Below are 24520 nucleotides of genomic sequence, written 5' to 3' on the forward strand. Positions count from 1 at the left end.
TGGTTCAGCTAATGCAAAGCTATCTAATTTTTTTTGGATTTTTTTTTCCTAAATGTGTTCTAAATGATTATTCAGATCTTAGCAATATTCATAATAATACAAATAACTTTTCTAGACATTATTTTATAGACATACTTATTTGTACATGGTTGTTTATATGCCATCTGAATTGTTGCTGTGATCTATCTAGTATCACATTATCAAGTGTGAGAGAATAGTCTGATCTGTCTGAAAAATGGATATGTAAACTGTACATCAAGGGCATTTATCTACTGAGTGTCATGTCATATACACACACAGAACAAATTTCAGAGATGGGTATTTTTTTTAAAATAATATCTAAACCCATCTTTTAAAACCATGAGTGACCCCTGCTCAAACTTACAGACTTGTGCTGGGGCAGGTATCCACTAGTGACATCCAGAGTGAGCTCTGATGCTCCAGCACATGTACATCACTGCTGTTCCTCTGCACAGACACCTTGGAGAAAGAGGTGCTGCTTTGGGAACTGCAGTAGGGATGAGTAGCATGGCATTGGTGCCTTGGGGTTGGCTCATGTTTTGTGTGCTGGATTGGAACATGCCTTGTTAACCTTTGGCCTAAAGGTAATCTGTGGTTTACACAAGTAAATTTAATTTACATAGGTTGATTTATGATCTTTTATTAGCTTAATTGACATTTTGCTCTGGTTGAAATGCAGTATGTCGTGGTATTAGGGATATATTTTTCTTTGTTTTGACAGGACGTAAGGATACAGGTATGAGAGAATTGATTATGCTCCATACTATGCATTTGGAGATAGAGCCAGTAATATGCTAGATAGCAGTTTTGTGTAATCTCATTGACTTCAGTGGCTTTATCCTTTTTTTGCACTATAAATGAAAAAGACTCAGTCCATTAACATTTAAATTGGCGATACAGATTCCTGATGTAAACTGTTCGCAGTGACATTAATAGTGGGCACAGCCCATTAGTGTGAGCTCATATTAGCAACATCTTAATAATCGTGGCAGAGCTTTTTTTAAAGTTATGGGAATTTCACTGTAGCATATAATTAAATGTGTATGGAATGTTTGTTGGTTATAATTAAGATGCATGATCTTTGTTTATTATAGCATTAGAAAGTACTATAATAGCTCTGAAAAGCGCTGCTTGTCATGTGGTACTGCTTAATTATGGAAAAATACTATAACACTTCAGGTTGGGCTGATTAAAGCAATTAGCACAAAATTATAATTGGGTGTTATTAAAGTATGTAAAAATATTTACAAGGCTCCTCCTGACTATGGGAATTGTGCCTTAAATGTTTTTCTTCTTAAGCAGATGCAATTTTATATTTTTTTTTCTGTTGCTATACAAGAAGAAAAAATACAAATCTATTAGCTACTTATTGGGCAATGTTACCACAGTCTTATGTGTGTGCATACATTTAAAACTATTTTCAAATCCTTTAAAATCTAAAATTATGTGTGTTAATCTTATCCACAAAAGCGTTCTCATCTCTATTCTTCTAACCAGCACTAAGGACTGTAAAAATTGGATCCTTCTGTTCTTGATAGATCTAAAGTTTGTGTTCCTCCACCTAGACTATACCTATAAGATTGTTTTCTCCTGTCCCATTGTTCAGTTTTTGACACAATATTTATACCCACATTAATACTTCCCCCTTGCTTTTTACATAGGCAAATATGGGACATCTCTGTCATTCCTTCTTGCTATGATGGTTTGGGTTCTGTGTGGATCCCAGAGGTATTCATCATTTTAAGGTAGCTGAAGCCAGCAACATCAGCAATTAAAATATGCAAATCAAGAGGGTGGAGGGAATAAGACCTTAAATATTTTTAATTGAAATTATTCTGTCATCTTCTGGGTTTTGGATCTTCGTAGTACACTGAAGTAAAAACTGATGGCTTCTCTTCACAGCCATACACAAAAGGAACTCAAGTACTTGAGAATAAGAAATAAAAGAAACTGTTAGTAGCAGTACAAGGATAGCTGTTTCTCTCAGAGCTGTTACTTCTTGGAAATAGTTTCTTATTATTTGCACAGTAATCTCTCCAGTTCCTTCTCGAATCTGCTGTTCCTGGGAAGTGGGGAGATGTTATGTTAACAGAGTTCTGTAAGCAGCAAGTAGTGGGGAAATGTCATCAGTTCTAATAAAAATGTAAGTTTTTGGTCTCAGATTTTTTCTGCACCTGTACATTATGCATTGAAATATTTCAGTTAATTTTACTTTTTCCTAAAATAAATTCTGACACATTTCTGCCTCATCTGCCTCAGTAAGGAAAGTGGAACAATATGGTTTCAGCTGGGAGATGTGTCATTTGTTATAAGAGGTTGTGTTCTCAGTGTTTTTGTTTTGTTACTCTCACAAACCTTGACTATTTGTATAAGTGATGAGAATTCTGTGGCAAATTGTGAGATGTGATATTTCTCTCAGCCAGGGATGTGCACCTTAAAACCACATTAAAATATATTGTATCTTTCTTCAATGTTCCATGCCAGTGCCTTGCTTATCTCTGTATATGTACTTTTTGTCTACTAATTTTCTGTTCTCCTCTTAAAACTGGGGAGTCTGAGTTTTCACCACAAATAGGTGCCAGCCATATCCATATGTTACATTAACAATTTCATCTTAGCATGCAGCTTAGTGGTTCTGGTGAGTTGCAGATTTTTTTGTTTGTTTAATTTAAATAATATAAATCCAAAGCATGAGGTTAAACCAAAATTCTTTCTGTGTTGGCACATCATAAAGGAGCATGCAGGATAGGTAGATGTTTGTTTTCATTTGTTATCATTTACTGTCATTTATTAACGACAAGTAACACGAGTGGTCCCAATGATTACACTTCAGTTTAGACTGACAACTAAATATTTCCTTTTCCTACTTAAAAAAATCTCACTTAACTGATGGTATAAATTCTTTCAAATGTGGTACTCTACTCACCAGAATTATAGAAACTGTCCTATCCACCCATTTTTGTGCTTTGGTATAGAAATTTTAACTTTTCTCCACTGGCTCAATTTCTTTTTCTTTAATTTTGGACAGTAGTTTGGACTACTGATTTTTTATTAAATAGAATAAAAATAATTTAAAAAATACAGCTATTGGTACAGGTGATAATGAAACAGATTCTTTTGCATGTCAAGAAAAGAATGCTATAATGAAATTTTGCTTTGTAGCTACAGCAGTTATATGCTGTAATCTCTAGACACTCCTCTCCCTTATTCATAGATGAGTTGTTTAAATTAATGTACAATAAGCCCTGATCAGATTTTAGGATGAAGTACAAGACAGCTGAGACAAATGGTGTTCAGACATCTAATTGCCTAAATTAATTTTTTGATTCTTACATTCAGTGGCAAATCTGTCAAGACACAAAAACTTGTTCCCTTCTGCCTGTCTCAGATGTTCAGGTTTTAGTCCTAAATACAATAATTAGCAGTATCACAATGAGAGCAGAATTCAGTGACCACTGTTATTTCATGGTTTCAGCAGCTCAGACTCACTGGGAGTGCTTTGAATTTTTCACTCAACTTAGCAACATACTCTTTGATACACTTTTCATTATTAAGCTAATAGGGAGGCTCATGGACGACTTTAAAATGGATTCAAGTGTGAAATCTGTAGGTAATATACATAATGAGGCCATTGCTACAGCTGTGCTGCTTGGTAAAGTGAAGCTACAAAGAAACTTGAAATTGGCTTTGGCTTGAGTTAGACCTGCACCTGTGAACAGCAGAGATATTGGGAATATCAGGCAAACAATCTGAAATTTCTTAATCAGCTAAAGTTATCTGTAAGTAAGTGATCTTGCACAGCTGATTTTGGGGAAGGGGAAATAACCCTCCCCTTTCCTTGTTTTTCAAGAGCAAAATGACAACAAAACCTATGTGTATCTCTCCCATTTATCTCCTCTGAGGCTCTGCCTCAGACAGAAACATGGTTTCTTCTTTCCCTTACCTGTTTGTGGATTTCAGGCTTTCTTTCCTATGTAAATGATTACAAGTCTTTTCATGGTAATACAGTAGTATGTTATGGAACTGTCTGAGAATACTGAATGGGTCCCATCTTGCAAACACCTGAGTGTTTTCAGATCTTGCTGTGGTTGTCAATCACTTGCTGGTATAACAAGGAAATTAAAATTAATTTTTCACATTCTCTAAATCTGTCTATGCATTTCTATAATTGGGAAGGCATATAGAGGTGCCCAGCCTTGTGATAACATGGATGTTCTTGTGACTAAGAGGAGGAGGGAGGAAATAAAGGCTTGATTCTTCTCTATCACATACTTTTCATGCCTTATAGCATGTCACTTAGTCTCTGTGTGTCTCTGTAGGGATCTCATAACTACTTGTACCTGTAGGGATAATAGCCCTTCTTCTCTCCTCTCATCCATCCCATTGTTTTGGTTTGTGAACTCTTACTAGTAAAAGACTGTTTTTTACAGTGTGTGTGTAATGAGGTGATATCTATATTGTTTCCTTCAAGCTGTGCTATAAATGTTTTTGAGAATCATCTGTCAAAATATTTTAAAAAACAAGTCAAGTTTTCAGGAAAACAATGCTCCCATACTTCTTTGTTGTTATTGTTTTGGAGTGTTTTGGTGGGTTTTTTTTTGTTTTTTTTGTTGTTTTTTTTTTGTTGCCCACAAAGAAAGCACAGCCAGTATTTCCTGAAATACTCTGTGATTTTCCTCTCTGCATGAATTACTGTACTGTACTCTCTTGGAGCTGTGATCTACCATGAGAGTGAGACAAACTGGAAATCCACGGGAGCTGATCTTCAGCATTCTCATGAGGGGAAGCAGAGGAGCAAGTGCTGATCTTGTCACTCTTGTGACCAGTGACAGGACTAAAGGAAGTGGTGTGGAGCTGGGCTGAGGGAGGTTTTGGTCAGGTATCAAGAACATGTTCTTCACCCAGAGGATGGTTAGGCACTGGAACAGGCTCCCCAGGGAAATGGTCAGAGCATCAGCCTGACAGAGTTCAAGAAGTGTGTTTGGACAATGTTCTTGGGCACGGGGTGTGATTGTTGGGGTGTCCTCTGCAGGGCCAGAGGTTAGACTCAGGGGTCCTGATGAATCCCTTCCAAGTCAGCATATTTTATGATTCTGTGAAGAATATGAAGAGTAATAACAACAATTCTAGTGACTATACCTCAATTGTTTTCTGATCAGGAATGAAATGTTTCTAATCCTAGCTTCTTGAAATGTTTCATTTTAATATGTTTTGTTTATTATAAATCTACAGGAACTTTATCATCTGTGAAACAGGCAAATTGTTATTGAATTGATATGTTGAATTTAAACAATGGGTGATAGATATTTCAAGGGGTACAAAGGTTCAGATTTTTTGTCTTGTATTTGTTTTTGGAGGTTTTCCTGGCAGGTGCTCTTTGCTGTGTTTAGTGCAGTAAACATGGACAGTGTAATGTTGTAAGAACACAGCTATTCCAGGTCACACGGACTTGCAGAACTAACACACGTATAATAAAGAGAATCTGTGCGTGAGGAAATGCAAGTGATTATGCAGTTGTGAAAATTAGCATCAGCCTGAATTTCCTTCTTGCAAACAATCTGGGAGACCCAGCAAAATAAAGTATACTTTCTGCACTGCTGCCTGAACTAATACAAAACACTTTGTGGTTGTATATTTGTGATTAATGAAGGCTCATTCTCTCAGGAAATTGAAAGTACTGTGGCCTCTAAAGGACAGGAAGAAGGCATCCTTAAGAATAAAGAGAGAGAGAGAGTGGAAGAGGAAGACTCAAGATTCTTAATGTAGATTTTTTTGGTTTTGATGCATCTCACAGTGGAATATACAGTTAAGCCTAAGAGTTAGGAGACTAACTAGTCTTTTCTTGAGCCAGTAAGCTTTTTGTTTTTCTATTTGTTACTCAGAAAACCAGAATCTCTGAGACATCTTTCTGATGGAAGTAGATGAATTAAGGAAATTCTAAGTCTGGAATATTAGCCAGAAACTGGGAAACCAGCTTTTAATAAAGTTCAGAAAAAATATATGGTTGAAACTTCAATAACTAAAAGTGGTTGGAGAAATGTGGAACTAGCACTTAGCTGAAATGTTTAATGAAATGTTTTCAGTTTTAAGGATAGGAGCATATCCCGACACTCATGAACAAAAAGTTGCAATGCCAGAAATCCCCCAAGGAAGTCTGTTCCTGCTATGAGATCCTGGGCAGGGTGACTTGAATAAAATTGTGAATGCTTCAGAGCTCATCCAAATTGAGCGAACTCTGAACCTCAGAAGATTCACACCCCAGCAGTTTCTTTGATGTGAAACAGTTTGTGAGGCAAATCCGGGAAAATTTATTGTCTATCAAAGATTTTTGCCACCCACAGCTGTGGGACAATGCCTAGGAGTGATGTGGGAGCAAGGCATGGGGTAGATGCCTTCTGCTCTGATGTGGGGCACAGCCATTGCTGAGCAAAAAGAATACGACTGGACCACGAGTCATGACAGTTCAAAGCATTACAGGGTTTGAGCTAATTCCTAATTCTCTTTGTTCTTTTTACTGTAGGACAAGAGGACCCAGGACATGCAGGTGATTACCTTTGGTTGTTGTTGCTGTACCACAGTTAGAAAAACAAATGTGGCTGATTTGTTTAATTTTGTCTTAACTGTTCCAAGACAGATTAATCAGTGCAGTGCTTCCTTTCCCAGCTCACAGCTGCCCCAGCACATCAGCTGTCCTCCTGCAGGGAGACAGCTGGTCTTGCCTTGGTGATTTCCACTGTTACTGCAAACCTCCTCATTGCCCTGGACCTCTGAAGGAGCAGCTCCATTTAGTTTTAACCCATTCTCCTTCTCCTAACTTTATATTGCTAAAGATTAGGTACAGAGGAAGGAGGAGGTAGAAAAAACTACCTTTTTATTAAAAAAACCCCAACAAGCTCCAGATTATTTGTCCTATGTAATGCTTTTCTGATAGTTAGGGACCACATAGCCACTTCTCATACAGTAAAGTATCCTTTAATAGGAAAACTAAGGAAGTAGCCTCTAATGATTCTTTGCAAGATGTTATTTTTACCTCTGCAATAACTGATTTCAGTGGTGGCCAACAGCCAGGAAAAGAGCAAGACAGTGCTTTCTAATAGAATGTGTGAATCTTCCTTACACTATTAAAATAAGGAGTATTAGATGATTTCCTTCAGAGGCATAATAAACCGCTCTGCATGAGTGTACTGCTTGTGATACCTCTGTGATCCCTCACCCAGGGTTATGATGACTTGATATCCTGGCTGGTTTGTGTAGGCAAGTCCATGTCCTTGTCTCCTTTTTTTACACTTATGCAGCCACTCTGCTCTGTCAGTGGTCGAGGCAAGAGCTGTGCTGGGACCTTATGCAAGACGTACAGGTTTCTTTTGTCCTCTAGTGGGGAAAGACTTGTGAGTGAGCTTGAAGTATGATCCCAAATCCCACCAGATCCTGTCTGCTGCTGGGGTAAATGTAACATCTGACCCTGCTGAGAGCGTCTTGGCTGTTGCCCACATAGCTGATGTTTTGCTGCACATGTACATTGGCCCTCACACTCCCCTCATTAAAATTCAGTTGAACAGAAAACATTTCCTTGAAGCTTTTGATGGTAAGATTCTGCTTAATTTTGGCTGGTTTTCTGCTTTTCTTTCTTCTTCTGTGCATCTTATCTGGCCTTATTGTATAAATCTCTGTGTGTGTTTATATATGGAACAAAGTTGAAAGAGAAATTCCCACAGTTGCTTTTCACTTTAGACTGTTTTTAAGACTCAAAAACCATGGTAGTCTGTCATTTCAATGGAATAATTTTGAAGTAAAAATTGTCTGGGATCAAGTTATAATAAAAATTTCATGTTCTTTCTGTTTTGATTGAAATCAGTGAATTGAAGCTGCTGACTTATTGAGTGAGAAGGCTGGGAGCCTCATACACTAGGACATTGGATCTGGGATTGCACTAACTGAGAGCTAAATTAACATAATAGACAATAAAGCCCAGCCTTCTAATTGTGATTATTCAGTGAATGTTTTTTGGTTGTTTTTGGGTTTTTTTTGGTGAAGAATAAATAGTGAAAGTGATGGGAAATTTTCAAACTTTCGGTTTCCTAAAATTAAAAAAATTTAAGAATACAATACACTAAGAAGTAGTATCCTAATACCAATGACTACTGCTTTCCATCAGGACTAATAAGTTTTAATTACCAATTTTATTATAAAGGTAATGGGATTGTGTGTCATTACACCTGCCAGTTTCACTTGGTACAATATAGCAGTTGCAATATAAGTAAATTAAAATATGACTAAATACTAGAATGGGGAGATTCCATCTGTTCCTACCAACAGCTGTTCAAAACTATATAATACATGTTGAGACATGAAGCAGAGACACCTTAGTAGCACACTTAAGGAATACAGAACTTGTAGCTGCATATGTGACTCTTTTATCTACTTATTACTGGACATTTCTAGGCTTTGATTTGGGAGGATGTGGTATCTTGCTGTCTCTGAGACAGGTCAGGTGCTAGTGGAGTGAATAAGATCTTGTACCTGCTCTGGTCTTGACCTGTTCTGGTCTGATGAGAAAAGTCTTTCCTGCGCTGGCACTCCCATGCTTTGGATTGTTCTGAGCTGAGCGCTGTGCAATGTATTCTTTTACCTGAGCATCGTGATTATTTTTAAATTCAGGAGCTGAACTAACAAAACATGGTGTTTTCCTGAAGAATTGCCTCTAATACAAATGGACAGTATAAACACTTTTCCAGCTCTATGATTTTGTATCTGTGTGAGGAAACAGAGAAATGTCATCATGGTTTAATTGAAGAATGTATGATTCACGTGTTGGTCTTAGGCTGAGTACAAGGAGCTCCTAATGCCCTTCACTTTCTAAGTTTTCTGGAAAAGTTGGCTTTTCCAGTAATGAAGCTGGCCATAATAATTATGACACATCTGAATATTGTATGTTTTGGTTATCCTTAGTTCTGTGAAAGCTGGCTTCCAAATGTTTTTAGAAATGGGTTTTTGAGGAGAGTTTGTCCAAATCTGACAGAGGTTGCAATTTTAACATTTACCATGTGAATTCAATGTGATGTCTTTGCCCTAGGCAAAATAACAAATTTTGAACAAATTTATCCCAGTGAGAATTTAATACCATTTCCACAAAGAAATGTCCCTATTTTCAGTGTGAGTCATACCTGGATTATTAACATGTGAAATAACTGTTTTCAAACTTCACATATATTTTACTTCTTTAAGCACACTAGTGAAAATTCAGTGTAAAACGTTTTGGTTTTCTGTGGAAGTTTCTGATTTTTACAAAGTAGTGTGATTTCTCTCTTTTTTTTCCCTTTATACCTCTTAGCTCTGCTTTATTGATGATGTTGCTTCCTTACGCCTTTTGTCTCTCTTTTTTTTTTTTCTTTTTTTTTTTTTTGGTCAATAAGTTAATCCTAAATGCTGACACAAGAGATTTAGTAGGAAACTCATTCTATCAGGTGTTGATAGGGCTCACTGTTAGTGCAAGTTCCAGGTCAGGGCATAAGTCAAGATCTGAGCTGTGAGCAGTGTAGGCTGGACTAAACAGACTTGACTAACTTTTACTTGCCAGGGATTTGGCCCAAATATTTTGACTACAATGAGGAAAATGAATGTTGGTTCTTAATTAGACAAATGTGAGATATTTTGCATTTATCTTTGTGTTAATTCACAGTTCACTACATTTTATATCAAGCTTACAAGTAATAACTTTCTTTTAATCCTATCACCCTACAGTAATATATTGGAATGTTTACTAATTGCTCAGAAGCATTTTATTTAAAGATAAATAACCCTTTTACTGGAAATTAAATTTAAAATTACTTAATTTTATGCTGATATGCTAAAAGCAGTGCTGTATACAGATGTCTTTCTCATCAGCTTTACTAAGGGTTTTATAACACATATATTTAAAAGATATTAGCAGGGAATTTGAATATACCCTACAAATAATATGAAGCAGCAAAATAAGATGGTGCATCCTGAGAAAAAAAAAATTTAATAATGAATTTAATTTTTGGGTGATCTCTCATTTCCATCCATGCAATAAGAATTCTCAAGGGCTCTCATTTGCTCCATATTTTTTTTCCCTGGATCCTGTACATGGTTCCCAGTATTTCTAGCTCTTTTTGTGATCTTCTTGAAAGTTTTCTCCTCTCTTCTAGTGCATTTGCCTCCCACTTCTTCCCTGCAAGGTGTTAATCTTTCCTGGTGCTTCTATTTCACATAAGGCATTTACATGTTAATTTTCATTTTCCTTGATTTCTTAAAATGCTTTTTTAAAAATCCATATCTTTATGTAGCAATGGCATTCTGAAATTGTCAATATATTTTTTGGTAAAATGCCAGGTAGGAAGCAAAGAAAGCAATAAAACTCCTTAAGTGGCCTTGGTTATGGAAATAATGTGAACCACTCTTCTCTACTGTGCCTGAATGTACAAGCAACTGCTGAAGATTGCTGGGTACAATGGCCAAATCCTCACTCTTTAACAAACAATATATTAATTCTTATAAGAAACATTCAGTTTGATTCAAACTTAAGTAGTACCAGGAAAAATGACTTGTAGAGAGTGTGTGGGGGAAGAGTCTTCCATATCAAACTCCTTGGTTTCTATTAGATTGATTCCTACTGCACTGTGAATTCAGAGTGATGTCTTTGAGACCAATACCTGTAATCTGGAGGTTTGGTTGTTTGTTTTTTTTATATCTAGTGTATTCTATCTAGACCGAAACATTAGTTAACAATGATTGCAGACTACATTAAATAACTCCTAAGTCCATCGAGTGCAGCTGGACCCATGTCAGATTTCCTTCCAACACAGTTACCGTTCTTGTGAGTGATTTCTGGAATACACAGTGTTGGTTCACTGTTCTTGTGAGCAGCTGGAATAGCTGGAGATCAGGGGGGCTGCACAGAGGGAGGGAAGAGAAGACTGAGGAGAGGGGATGAGGAGCTGAACCTGTTATTCTAAATCATCATCACAGCTGCTCCCAAACTCCTTTGCTGTGGACCACTGTGGATCTTCCACATCCTTGTGGTTGTGCACCTTCAAACCTCAGCTCTTAGCATTAACTCTCATCTATTATCATGTTCTTTATTTTACATACTGTGCTGTGCTTTTAAGAAGGTTAAAAGAGGTTGTGGTGTGAGTTTGTGCTGTACCAAAGGCTCAGTGGCACAGTCTGCCTTTGCTCTCCAGGCTGAGGTGGGAAAAGCAAGGCCTGAGGAGCCTTAGCATGGGAGCTAGCCATGGAGCCACTGGGCTCTGCTGGAGCTGCGCTCTGAGGTGAGGGCTCTTCCATGTTTAAAGACAAGTTTATACAAGATCACAGTGTTACCACGGGTTTTGGTACCACTTGTGCTCAGCCTGCAGGAGGCAGCCATGGGAACCTGCCTGTGGGGCCTGGCCTGATGAGGAGGAGCCCTGGCTGCAGCACTGCCCTGGCCTTGGGCATCCTGTGAAACCCAGCGGAGGCCACTGAGAATTATCACATTTTCCCCCTCTGTTTAACTCTCACAGTGGCCTTGTGGGACTGATGAATTATGTATTACAGACTGGTTTTTCTGACAGGCTTATCTGCATTAGCTGTGGTGGTTCTGGAGGAGCCAGGGCTCCATGGCTCCATGGGAGCCGGCTGATGCTGCCCTGGCTGCTCTGGGGTGCAGTCCCTGGCCTGGGCTCCATGGCTCCTGGATCCCAGCTCTCCTGAAGGATGGGACTGCTGCACTGGTGGAAAGGTGTATTCCTTCCTTTTGGGTGTATTTAATATCCAGTTGTACATCCTCTGTTTTATACCTGGCTGTGTTTGTGTTTCTCTGCAGTCAGTTGCCTGTTTAGAAAAGGTAAATATTTTAGGTATAGAGCTTTAGAACTTTTCATGTTGTTGCTCACCAAAAGGTACACACATATGTTTTCAACACTTTTGCTAAATGTGTATATAACTTTTATTTTTCTATGAAGTGAAATATTTTCCCCAAGGAGTTGACTGGTATGTCTGAAGCCTTCTAAGGTTAAAATTTGAAAAACCTTCAATATATGTCCCTGATTTTCTGATTCCGTTGCTTATTTGTTTAGGCTGATGGGAATAGGCTTTGTCTACTGTGCTTGAAGAAGAAAAGAAGATTTTTGTGCTCCCAGGAGGCGAAGGCAATTTTCATTGGCATTTTAGTGAAATATTAAAGGCAAAGCAGATTTGGAGGGACACACTGTAAAGGCTGTCACAGTGATCAGAGAGGCACTGAAGTGAGGAAAGGGACAGCTAAATGTGTAGGTGGAGAGTCAGTCCATTTCTGCAAAGGTATGAGTAACTGAGGTTATGAATTGGTTGCAGATGGGAGATGGCAAGCAAGAAAAGTGGAACAAAATTATATTGACATCCCTGTGTTGTCTAAAGACCACTACAAGACCATTAGTATTGCTGCGTAGCCAGCAGGGAGGCCCTGTCAGGGTGAGATTTTACTTAGGCAACTGGTATTGATTTTTGGTCTGCCGCCAGGAAGGAAAAGATTTTTTCTTTTTTTCTTTCTTTTTCTTTTTTCTCCTGTGTCCATATTCATGGATGCAAAGCAGTGTGTCTGGACCTGGGATGTATGGTTGAGAGTGTCTCTGTGCTGTCATGACTGACTGCATTGGGGGAAAAATCTTTTGAATTGACCTTCAGACTTTTGGCCTTGCCTTTGTTGATCTTTCCCTCTCGTGTCTTTTAGCCATGCAAAAATGTAAAATTAAGAATACAACACATGGTTGTGGCAAACTTTTTTTTTTCTTTTTTCTTTTTTTTTTGCCATCTCTGAATGAATTTTGAGTGAGTTTTTTAGTATTTCTGGTTGCCCAAATGGAGAGCCCTGAGTTTGCTCCCTGGGCAGCAGCAGAGAGCTGTGAGGGCTCAGCTCTCCCCTGGGGCTGCTCATGGTGCTCTGGGGCTCCTGGCAAGAGCCAGGGGAAAGTATCACAGCAGTGTAGGGAGAAACTCTAAGGAGTCAAGCCACCTTTGATTTCTGGCCAAAATCTGATCCAGATAATGCCAAATAAAGCTGTTTTCAGTGTTTCTGTGTTTTCTGTTCTGATGAAAATAGATTGGGGATTAAAAACGGGCCATGAAGCAGCTATCTGGCCAAGGCAGCAGCTCTTGTTCTCGGGTCTCACTTGAAGTGACCACCTGGAAGTGGTGTAGCTTAGTACTTAGTGATGCTTCTCTTCTTTTTCCTCCTGCAGTGGAGGGGTGGCAGTTTTGGCATGTGCCTGTATTTATGAGTGCCCAATTAAACATGATTACAATGAGTTTATTTCGCTACTTCCTAAGAGAAAGCTTGGCAGAGAGAAATTCCTGACAAGGGAAGAACTTGTGTGAAAAATAGTGGGCTGCAGTCTGCTTGTAATAGATGGACAGAGACTGACCTGGTTTAAATCACAGAGGATCCTTCCTCATGGCTTCCAGTAGATTCTAATATATGGTTATTAATACACTTCTTTATCAGAGAAAATGAATCTCATAGAAATAAGTTTTTCTTAATTCTATTGCATGTATGATAAACACTAAGCTAAGGATGCCTTTTCTTTAAAATTTATATACCTGCACTCTGAAAATTGAGGCTGCAGAGTTGTTAGAGAAATAAACACTAAAACAGAGCACTGCTGTTCAAGTGTAATAGATGAATTAAATCTCTCATACTATTTCATCCCTATTCATATATGTCTTTACTTTTCTCTCATGTTGTGAAGCCTACTTAAATTCATTCTATTATGTTTTAGACAGATTATTCCTATGGAGGGTAGGTCTGAACACTGCTTATTTCCAAGGAAATAAAATGAAAATATTATTTTGGGAATTTGGCTCTTTAATTATGGGTAAGTTTTAAACCAATTAGTTTTGAGCACTGAAACACCAGATTAAAACTCAGCATTGATTGAGGTCAGTTCTGTTAAGTCTTCAGTTTTTGTGTTGTCTTGTGGAACAGACAGCTGTTTGTTCTGAAAATTTGTTTGCTGCTGCTTTATTTACACTCTCTCCTACTTCAGTTCTGGCCACGTATCTGATTGGGAAACAATTATAATCAAGAAAACAAAACCCCAAACCAGGGGTTTTAGTATAGTATCCAGGATACTATAACTTCCAAAATTCTAAATGTTTTTAATTTTGCCTTATTCATAACAATTAATTTTTGCAGACTCCCCATCTATTTCAGTGTGATAGTAATTGAAGAGTAAAAAAGCAATTTATTAAAATATTCTGTCAAAAGTGCTAAAGCTTGTCTGTTCTGAAGCACAGCAAAAGTCAAGTCCTTAGCTTATTCTTTTTATTTAGCTAGACCTCCAGGACCTACTCAGATTCTCGTTGGCTTGATTTTAACCCTGAGATAGCAAATTGTCTGATTTTGGGTTGAAACACTAAGAATTGTTCCTGTTTGTCTGCGGAGGGTGTTAGCCCATTATAGAAGAAAAACATGTGAATTCCAAATTGCAGCTTATTTGATTAGATCTGTCAAGATCCAGAGTATACAGTATTGTATTTAATTTTACTGTTCAATTCTTTAATTCCCTCCCCACACCATGATAACCAAATCTTTATCTGAATTCAGACTGGTTAGGCTATAAAGTAATCAGGAAAAGGCTTCTGGGTTTTAGTTGCTGCAGAAAAGCTGATGCAATATGAATAATGGTTTGCAACACTGTGTGCAACAATGGTTTTATAAGATGTAAGCATAAGACCTATTTCCTTAAGAAATTGAGATGTTTTATGAAGACCTATTACTGTAATAGAGAACACTTTCATCTGTGCATTTTGCTAGAAAATGCTAGTGGAGGTTTGGATGTCACTTAGATGTGTGTTATTTGTGAGCATGGCTGCTTTTTTAATCATGCTTTTTGCAAAACATCAAATACAACAGCACCACTCATTCTAGTAAATGTTTTCAAGTACACCACCACACTTTATTCCAGTAACATTTTCATACAAATAAATAACTTGAAAATGACTGTTTTAAGTGTAGAATTATTTTTTTAAGTTTGCTGGAACACATTGCACACCAAAGATCTTTCCTTTTGGTCCTTAACACACATGCATACAATCTAATTGCCCTTCTAAAACCTTGAACTTGAATTTCAGTCTGAAAACCATACATTCCTTAAGCTGAGCACAGACTCTTGTCTTTATGCAGAAACATTTGCTAAATTTAGAAATAAAGACAACAGTTCCAGGAAATGCTACGTAGAATCTTTACATCATTAGCTGACAAGTAAGAACCCACTTGCAAGCCAGTGAGATTGGGTTGTTTTCCTTGCTGCTGTTTGATAGCAAATGATTACAGATAAGCTGTAGGGATATCCATTTATTCACAAGGACTTTGTCTTGCAGATGAAAAAAACATTACCAATTCAGAAAGCTCTCTATGTATGGCAATCAATTTTAACTCTGCCTTTCTGCTGATAATGGAAGCTTCTGTCTCACCCCCTGTCTGGCTCACGCGAACTCCTCTTCAACACGTTCTGAGCTTGACAAAGTTGTATAAATCATTTTATGGTAACAGAAGATATTCTTAGGCTGGTAAACAGAAAGGCATAAATACACAAGTGTCAAGCTGCCTTCAGTTATATCTATTTATTACCCCACATGAATGCACACAGCGCTTCATAAAACTCCACCAGTATTTTAATCAAGTTACGTCTTTTGGGAGAGGGAGAAGCTGTTGTAGGGACCATGTTAACTAAACCTTCATGCTCAATAGAGTGCAGAACACCAATTAAGGAGACTTTTGCTCTAAAATTGCCCTGATTTGCTACGTGAGCCAGGAGAATCTTTTATAAGAAGGCTTATATGACTCTCTGGGACTTGGTATGCTAGCTAGAGAGAGGTGACATAAACACAGGCAAGTGTATCCACTAGAGGGTATTGACACACTATATATGGTGGTGCATTATAGATAATATCTAACAGGTCTCATTTATTATGCCTTTATGTGAACCTTTAAAAGTTTTTTCTCTTATAAAGTCTATATTCCCCAGGACCTTTTCCATTTCCTGGTGGCAAATGCTTTCCTAATATGAGCTCAATTGCCATTAGGAGCACAAAGGCGTGGGAAGCTGCTCACCACCAAATTATGAAATGGCTCGTGCCCAGGTGCTGATTGAAATATTGATGTAGTCAGAAGACTTCTAGAGGGTTGGAATGTCAGTTGAGTAATACGAAGACTTGCCCCTGCCTTGCACAACAGCTTTCAGGGGAGGGATAAGTGGGTTCAAATTCTGCAATCCAAGCATTTCCAAAAAGCATCTGTCCTGGAGCAGAAAAAGCACAGGAAATAAGCTACTATTTTTAAGAGCATCCACTTATCCCATTGCTATCAAGACTTTATAACAAATTTAGGATGAGGCCTTTAAATTTATAGTACAATGTTGGTTTCCTTCAGAGAAGAATTTATATTTGTTTTTCAGATAAATGGCCCATCACATTATAATCCTAAGAGTATTACTTTTCAATTTAAAATGTTTACTTGGTTAGGATTGCAATAGGAATTGTTTGTTTTTGCTCATAAATGACTATTAAAAGGAAAAGAGAAAGGAATTGTGTAGTGTGTGCAAAAATACCAAGTGTCTCACATGGGCATTGGAGTCACTGGAAGACTCTGGATGGCTTCATTAAATTTTTTTAAAAATCTCTTTTGTGGAAAACAGTGAGAAAAATGAAGTTATCCGCATTTAAGGACATAGTTTAGTGATGGACCTGGAAGTGTTAGGTTGATGGCTGGACTTGATCTCAAGAGGTCTTTTCGAACCTGCTGGATTCTATGATTTTATGGGTTTACTTTGCAGGGTTCTGAGGCTGTTACTTTGGAAATTTTAAGGTCCTGGGGAACACACAATGATAAGTGATCATTCAGCTATGGTCATTTTACATTAAAATGTGTATCTGCATAAATACATGCAGATTCCATGTCCTTTGAGAACCTGGGCCATGTAAGTCACAAAGGGAATTTTCTAGCTGGTATGAAAAAGTCTAGCCTGAAGAAGTGCCTGCCCCACTTGTAACAAACCTAATTGTGGATGTGAAAAAGGCTCCATACACTGATCCCAAAAGCAGTGCTGATGACAAAAATGAGTGAAGTGAAACTAACAACAAATATTGCCTTGTTTATATTATAAAAAACACTGACATCCTTTCCCATGATAACACACTGACTCCAGGAATTAATGATAATGCATCTGAGCATGTCAGAAAAGCATTTTAATGAGAAAACCCTTTATGTAATATCTATTTTTATTCAAATTGCAGATTGAGGGATCAATTAACAGGATGAGATGTTCAAGGATTGGTCTGAAAGAAAACATTTCATTGTTGTAGTCATTAATGAAAGTGTTCTCCTTTAATATTCAAACATCTACAGCAGTATTAAAAATTAATCTAAATACCATGTATGAATACTTGCTAATTTCTTTTGTAGAAGGTAAATTTAAAACAACTGTGTAGTTGTTTAGGTAGATTATATTTTCTTCTTGCAGCATTGATAGTATGCTTTGAATAATTTATTTAAAATTTAGTGAAGGGATAAAGACAGCTTAGATTTTCTGATACTTCTTTCAAAATAGGGTTTTACAATAATGTGCAGGTTTTAGTGCTCTGCCTAAACTAATTTTAATTTATCCACTTTACAGTGCAATAATATAAATATTTCTTGGCTTTTTTGAGTTGTTTTCAGGTATGTAGACTTTAACAGTCAATTTTCAGATATGCATGATTAAAAAAGCCACACAATTTTTATGTAGGCCTTTGTTAGTGCCCTATTTTATTGTGAACATGTCTGTTTTCTATTATTTCTTCTTAACATCTTCCAGTAAAATCATCTATGTATTTTTTCATGTAATATGCCTGGGTTTCCATTAGATGTTTTTCCTCATGTTTTTCCTCATTGAATACCACTTGTAATTTTGTATCCACATCTCAAATTTATGAATTTGTGCTTTACTCCTTATCTCAGTCATTATGGACAGAAGTCAGTTATCACTACTGACATTAATTTCTGTAATCACTCTTTAATAGAAAATGATTTTCAAATTTCCAACATATTTGTTTCAGTTGCTCCAAAATAATTAAAAATGTCAAAAAAGGCCAGCAGCCTTTGTGTTAATGGAATAAATGAGGTAATCCCTATTTCATGTAATTCTGAGTTGCATCTAGGCTAGACTAATGGAATGTTGATATCTTGTAGTATTTGACGCAAAACGTTTGAACTCTGGGTATTTCTCCACCCCTTTCCTAACTCTCAGGCAGAATTTTGGTGTTGCACTTTGAGAAAAGTCTTAATTTTTGCTGCTAAATATGTAGTAAGGTCACAGATATATTAACCCTCATTTTCCACTGTAAAGAAAGATGAATAATCAAATAATACAAATGATGCTGTATCTTCCTGCAAGCATCCTGCGAGTCCCGGCTCCTTGCATTTCCATAATTTATCCAGTGGTTGATAGCATCAGCAGTATAGCTTTTCCATTCTGCATTACAATATCCTACCACTAAAAACATCCTGAAAATCACATTAATGGATTGAGGAAGACTATTACACCTGACCAGTTTTTTTCAACTTTAATTTAAGTATTAGTAATTTGGTATGATTTTAATTCTTTTTCTGCTTTATGGTACTCCTTCCATTGTGTTTGTGGTATCATGATGTTTCATTTTCGCAGAACTTTAAGTATATTATGTGACTAATTGTATTTCCACTGAGAATTTCATGGCAAAAACCCTTTTTTGCTTTAACAATTTACAGAAGAGATGCCTCACACTGATACTCAGATGCAACACCTCTCTCTCATATCAATATTTAGGTTTAAGAATAAATGGCATTATAAAAATGATTCATGTGTTAGAAAATAATGGCTCTGCAGCACCATTATCCTGGGCTTGCCTTTATAAAACAACTGAACAAAACTCCAAAGAAACCATGGATTTTGATAAATACTCTTTAGTTTCACTTGATGTAGAGAGACAAATTTACTCTGGAGAAAAAAATACCTGAGACTTCTTGAGATTCTAGATTTTTGGTTAATTGATTTGACACTACCAGTAATATAAAGATGTTGCAACACCATCAACTGTGTAGTTGCTGTCAGACTGAAGATACAAAACAGTGCTAGGCTGTGCTTTTCTCCGTAAGCCTGTGTGTCTGTGGGTCTGTCACATTAATGGACACGCAGGTAAAGTCTCCCAGGAACATACACAGGAAAATGTGCAAGTGCATACTCTACATAAGATTCCTTACAGTACTAATATATTTTCTAAGGTGTAAATCAAACCCAAGCTTTATAATTCCAAGTTACCAATTACAAAAACAGTGTGTAATTTTAGTATACAGACATCTATTGTAATAACTTCCTCTTCAGTTTCAAACAGCCTTTCCTCATTTTTCTTCCATGTTTATTTGAGTTTTGTGTTTCCCCGTGCAGTTCTTTGTCTTCATCTTACTGGTGATGGAATATTTATGTGTGTTATTTGTAAAATATTTTGGGCTGGATATTGTTACATGACAGAAAAATTTGACAGATAAGTAAGCATGTTACAACTCCTACACCAATAATACCTTTTACATCTAATGTGAAATACTGCTACACAGGCTAAGTGTAGATAGATAGATGTGAGAGAAAAACAAACAAAAAATGTTCATAATCCAAATTCAAATTAATTTTCTCAAATGAATCAACTGGCATTTCTAACATAGCTTAGAAATAAAATGCTATCTTTGTGTCTATATATCTATAATTGAAAAATTATATATTCAACATATTGGCAATACCTCCTTTTTAGAAAGCTTTCAAAATGTGTCAGCTGAAAAATATATTGCTTTAAGCGCTATATTTTTAGTGGTGATTGAGAGGTTTCTTTTTGTTATGAGTTTTGTTTTTTTTTCATGCCCCCACTCTCAACTCAAGTGCCAATGCCCACATTGTGGGTAGTCAAGGTTACTTTTGTATAAAAGTGGGTTTTGGCATATAGCCTCATGAAGCTTCTTTAGAAGGTCAAAGTGAATGGAAAACTTTTTTCTCAGACTCAAATGCATACTCTAGTAGCTTCTTTAAGTCAAAGCAAGACAGATGTTGGTCAATACATATTTTAGATGTTCTTTTTTTGGATATTCTGCTGCAAGAGCACCTGTCCAGCCAAATGAAAACTTCACATAGGAATGAAGTGGCACTTGTGCTGGTTCAAGCATTTTAAAGCAGACATATTCAACTATCACTTAACAAAACAACATCTGTGGCACAGGGAAAGTTTGAAATTATGCTGCTTATTGGGTTTGCTTAAGCATGTTCGTGTCTACTTTTCCAATTTGTCTGCCTGGTGCACCAAAATGTTTCAGTGACTTTGGGAAATGAGATATAAACAACAGTTCTACTTCTGGAGCTGACACACCTAACAGAGCACAGAGCTCCTTCTTAGGACAAAGAATATGAGGATCACAGTGGTAAAGTCTTTTCTGTATGTTTTATCTACAGAGGTAAGGGTCTGTTTGCATTCCTGTCTCTGTATGCTTGACTTGGGATTCACAGGAAATATTTCAGTATCTCTGTCATATTGCATTTGCTGATCTGTAAGATTGGAAGATGACCATTCCCAGGTTAAGAAATCATATTTTATTAATAAAAAGGTTCACTTATAAAAGGCACAGGATTCTTCCAGTTGTGCTCACTTGCAGGGCAAGCTAAAACTTTTTTATCAACAGTCAGAAGTGCAAGTAGTACTTTTGACCTTCTGTGAATATCTTTGATTGTATGTAAAAGAAATATACTCCTAGATTCTTAAATGGCAATCTCTTCTCCTTTTACCTGAAGAGCATGAGTATAAGTGCATGTCCCATAACATTGTTCACCTTTCATCTGACAAATGTTTTCCTATATGTGACATATTTCTACAGAGGATATCAACTCCTCTGAAATCAGGCTTTTAAATTGAGTTACATACTGTGTAATTCACATCTTTAATTTAAAATCAATTCATAGTTGTACTTTTGAGAGCTGTAAGTTATTTTTTCTCTATGAAATTACTCACATTATACATACATACTTTGTATAAATGATCTTAACTGTAGGTGAGTACAGTTGGTTTGGGTTCGTTTAATTATGATTGTTTTCAAAATGATAGTGGTGTGCTTATTCATTATTATCTTAGCAGAATAATAGTTATCCAACTGACCTTTGGATTATCTAGGTTCTTTAGTTAGTTATTGCCAGCAAGCAGCTAAAGCTGTAAATGGCATGTATCCTCAAATGTGGAAGTTCATGGCTCTGAAGTCGTAGTCAGGACCATAAGTGTTGTGAGATGTATTTTGTCACCAATTTAGGAGAAATCTAAAGTTAATTTCTCCACTAGAAGCATGGGGTGGGATTTGCTTCATATCAGTGTTATAAAATATGAATGAGTCTTAAAAGTATCGCTAACAACCCAAGTTTTGCTGTATACCAGTAGGATTGTTGGTAGTGCACTGCTAAGGTGCCAGTCCTCTAATTCTGTTATGCCCTGAGAGTGAGCAGCCTTGATTTGGATGAAGTTAGAAATACCCAGTATGTAAAGGGATGTCAAAACCCTCATTTTGTCCTATCCCCTGTGCAAATGTGTGTCCAAAAGAAATAGCCAAAAATCTAATCTGTGATCCTTGGTAGAAGCAGGTATTTAAGTGACTGATCTTGTCTTGTTTGAGATACTCAAGTATTAGAAATGGAGCAAAACCTGACCTATTCTTGGTTACCTCTGTGATGGCATGGAACACCTTGGTAGTCAGGGTGCCATAGTGATATTTAGCAGTCTAGAGGCTATTTATTTCCTTGTTTTCTCAAAAAGGTGTAGTTAAAATAGATTGCTTAAAACACAGTCCTTTAATACTGGAAGACATAATTGAAATCAACAAGGCAAATACAAGTGTTCCACATTGTCATTTTATTTTTTGCTTCAGACTCTTTTTAACTACATACTCTTTAAAAATTGATAAACTGAACACTGCAGTATTGAGAACCTGAATATAAACAGTGGAATTAATTTTATTAATTTTAATTTTCTATCTTAAGAAATAGGCAGAAAAGGAAGATCATAAATAGAAGGAAGATGTGTGTTTTCTTTCACTTTGATTTATTGGAAGAAAATTTACACCAACTAATATGTTACAAGAGGAGTTTGGTATAATAAATAATAAGGTCACAATTCTGGAACAGCAATTTCCTTATTTAATGCTGTTAATGGGAAAAGTTGGGGATATTAATTTGTCAGTTACATTTGAAATGCATTAACTAGATACAAATAGCTCAGTCAGAATAGACATTGAATAGCTCATTACCCTTTCATATCCTGCACTACAGCCCTAAATAGAAAGCACATGTTAGTAAAAGTAACAAGCAGTTTAAAATTTGCACACACAACTCTAAGAGCTCTCAAGCCTTCTTACATTAGTTACAGATACATTCCTTTATTTTTGCTCTGTTCTTTTTCCCTGATGAAGCAGGTTAAATGAATGAATGCATCTGAAACTGGATGAAGTATATCTAGCTGTGCAATATATATCTATATATGTAGCAGTAATTGTTTTTTAGAAATACTGCCATTAGGACAAAAATCCTGAAATTTCAAATAATCATTTCAGGAAAATAAGATATTGAAAGTTATAGTTTTTAGTGTAGGTGTTTCCCTGACACACACTGATTTGCAGTTCTTATTGCACAAGAGGTCTTTTACAAGGGAATCCACACTTCATGCTTTTTTTCCATATAATATAAATTATATTCTAAAACCTTCAGTACTAAGTATTACTACTTAATTATCAATTATATGTACTAAGTAATTTATTATTTGGGATGGGCTTTTTTTTGTTGTTTTTTTTTTTTTTAATTTGCTTGTTTTGTTTGTTTGGGTTTGTTTTTTGTTTTTTTAAATTCTGTAAATTACTAACTGTCTCTGAAGTGGTTCATAAAAATAACTTATTGTCTTTGAGCAATGCTTTGAATCAACTTGTTGTGACAATGTCTTGAGCCTTTTTTATTCCTGATTTTGCTGTAAGAGTAACTCTGCTAGTAGCCTAAATATTTGTAATATCTCTATCTACAAACAGCAGTGTTTTCAGAAAGATAGCAGTGGCAAATAGTAATTTTGCATAGAACAAAGAATTAGTAATTTTAACAAAGGGGTGTAATGTAGAGAGACAGCCTGGTAGAACAGCCAGACATTGAAGTTGAGAACATAGGATGCCCCATGGAGGAATAGAGGTGTGGATGATAAGAGGTGGCACACAAATGGGCACCAGAGACCTCCCAGTTTTGAATGACTTGCCAGTGGTCAGAGAAATGCAAACTTGGGAGTTTGGTAAAAATTATTTTGGGACAGCAAAGAAAATAAAGAAAAGTAGCATGTATGCAAACTCTATTATATACAGTAAGTCTGAATCACTAAAGGAAGAGCAAGGTTAAAAGAGTATCACAAGACACATAAAAATGGCCTTAAACACATCCTGGTGAAATCACTGTCAACATCATGCTGCTTGCAGTGAAGGAATTGGCGTATGGGTGGCATTGACTCATTTCCTCCTGCCAGGTGGGAGCTGTTGATGTTGGGAGCCCAAGCAGCATTCCACTCTTCTCTGTCAGAGAAAGGAATGGACACTAGGATGTGTGCCCATGTATACCAGCTTTATATACTGTAAGTATAACTGTAATACACTGTTTTATGTAATGATAGTTATTGCATGTTCCTTTTCTGTAACTGCTAAACTGGACTGAACCCTTTGACTACACCCTGAAGATTCCAGCTATTGTAATCAAAGTTTCTCAGCTTTACATCCAGTGTGTGCTTTCCTCCTCATATGTAACAAGACTCAGATATTCTTTGTTATGCTGGGTTAACGTGGAAGAAAAGCTGCTGGGGTCTGCAGGCAACCTCTGGCCTGATGTGGCACTGGGCATCACTGCATTCAGGGAAAAGACCATTATGTCTATGGCTCAGTAGCAGGACAAGTGTTCTCTCTTGGTATTGGGAGTGTTGGTGAGAGGCAGGTGAGAAGTGCTGTCCTGACCTTTTCCCCACCAAACAAGTTTGATCTAAAAACCTCACAGCAACTTAGCGTGAACCCTTGCAACTCTTCATCAAGTTTTCATAGTGCATTCTCCCCCGTGGCTGGCCCCATGTCAGGGCTCTGGGGAGCCTCAGTTAGATTGATGATATGCATGGAAAAAGCATCTCTTTGTTGTATGTACTATTGTTTCAAATAAAAATCTCTGATGCTAAATATGCTCTTGAAAAGAGACCTAAAATTCACAGCTCCTTTTGTCCAGTTCATGTTCTATTTCACTGTGTGAATGATAATTGCTACTACGCTGTGTTTAGCTGCATCCATCAAATTGAAATAGCTTATATTAATCCTGTAGCAGAGACATAAACCTTCATTCCTCACAGGATTCAGGCACCTGTCAGGCACTTTAAGTAGCCTTTTGCCTCAGCTTGTCTTATACCCAGACTAGGAGATTTA

The 24520-nt window shown here is 36.9% G+C and overlaps 1 long non-coding RNA gene across 1 annotated transcript in view; it reads left to right on the forward strand.

Moving 5' to 3' along the window:
- The window catches only part of LOC111932732 (uncharacterized), a 34950-nt gene extending 11256 nt beyond the window's left edge, over positions 1-23694 (forward strand). Inside the window, exon 3 of the long non-coding RNA XR_015290407.1 lies at positions 23590-23694. This is a non-coding gene — a long non-coding RNA (uncharacterized LOC111932732). The remainder of the gene's footprint in view (positions 1-23589) is intronic.
- Positions 23695-24520: the final 826 nt, after the last annotated feature.

The sequence above is a fragment of the Cyanistes caeruleus genome, chromosome 9 (genome assembly GCF_971803275.1).
Source record: "Cyanistes caeruleus chromosome 9, bCyaCae1.hap1.1, whole genome shotgun sequence".
NCBI lineage: Eukaryota > Metazoa > Chordata > Aves > Passeriformes > Paridae > Cyanistes > Cyanistes caeruleus.